Genomic DNA, 1,445 nt, shown 5'->3' with positions numbered 1-1,445 from the left:
GAATCTCATAGTGTGGTGTCGCCGCCAGACACTACCTAGGTGGTAGCCTTTAAATCGGCCGCGGTCCGTTAGTATACGTCGGAACCGCGTGTCGCCACTATCAGTGATTGCAGACCGAGCGCCGCCACACGGCAGGTCTAGTCTAGAGAGACTCCCTAGCACTCGCCCCAGTCGTAAGCCGACTTTGCTAGCGATGGTTCACTGACTACATACGCTCTCATTTGCACAGACAACAGTTTAGCATAGCCTTGAGCTACGTCATTTTCTACGACCTAGCAAGGCGCCATATTCAAGAATGTATTCTGAACAGATAATATTGTGAATATATATGACGGTAGTATCTGTTCCCGAAAGAACAGTTACCGAGGATGACCATGCAGCTTTGCTAGAAATGGAATGATAATTAAATGGACACCCTAGCTGCAAACAGGCGTTGATAGACTTCATTGGGGACATGTTGAAAATGTGTGCCCCGAGCGGGACTCGAACCCGGGATCTCCTGCTTACATAGCAGACGCTCTATCCATCTCAGCCACAGCGGACAGAGAGGATAGTGCGTCTGCAGGGACTTATCCCTTGCACACTCCCCGTGAGATCCACATTCCCAACATGTCCACACCACTACATTCGTACGGGACTTGGTAGATTAATCTGCCACGAGTAATGAGTATGATGGGCAAACATCTATTAGGCGCACTACGAATGTAGTGGTGTGGACATGTTGGGAATGTGGATCTCACGGGGAGCATGCAAGGGATAAGTCCCTGCAGACGCACTATCCTCTGTGCCCGCGGTGGCTCAGAAGGATAGAGCGTCTGCCATGTAAGCAGGAGATCCCGGGTTCGAGTCCCGGTTGGGGCTCACATTTTCAACATGTCCCCAATGAAGTACATCAACGCCTGTTTGCAGCTAGGGTTTCCATTTAATTATAATTTCAATATTGTGAATCATGTACCGTCAAGAGCGACGTTCATCATTAATGGATTAAAGTTAAGTATCCAACTAATTACGTCCGCTTTCTGAATTCTAATTCCTTGTCATGTTCCAGACCTCACGTCAGTATAGTTCTTCCCTCCTCACGCCAGCCTGCGTGAGGTAAAACGCGTGCATTTCGGTCTCCTCTAGTAACACGGTGTTGGCTCTTCTGCCAACCCAACACGTAGTACGTGAACTCACAGAACATGCCACATTATGCGTCAGTAAATCCCTATCAGGACACTGAAGAGTCGTTGCATAATCTCAGCGCGCTATGTCTAATATTTCCACCGTAATGACAGCGTTTCAGCAGATTATTAATGTTAACCACTGTGTCCAGAAACTCACTTCTGGATCAACTCACAGTAGTTGAACAAATCTATGGATATTTTCAGCAAGACCAGCAAGCCAGAGCAGCAGCACTCACCAGGTAGGCAACGTTGTCAAGACTGCATTTTTTTTTTAATGTC

At 47.7% G+C, this 1,445-nt stretch overlaps 1 non-coding gene across 1 annotated transcript; it reads left to right on the top strand.

Annotated features, from left to right (window-relative positions):
- Positions 1 to 786: 786 nt before the first annotated feature.
- Trnat-ugu (transfer RNA threonine (anticodon UGU)) lies at positions 787 to 861 on the top strand. The gene has a single exon. It is a non-coding gene; the product is annotated as a tRNA-Thr (tRNA).
- Positions 862 to 1,445: the final 584 nt, after the last annotated feature.

The sequence above is a fragment of the Schistocerca cancellata genome, chromosome 12 (genome assembly GCF_023864275.1).
Source record: "Schistocerca cancellata isolate TAMUIC-IGC-003103 chromosome 12, iqSchCanc2.1, whole genome shotgun sequence".
Classification (NCBI taxonomy): Eukaryota; Metazoa; Arthropoda; class Insecta; order Orthoptera; family Acrididae; genus Schistocerca; species Schistocerca cancellata.
This window is presented reverse-complemented; position numbering and strand designations above follow the sequence as displayed.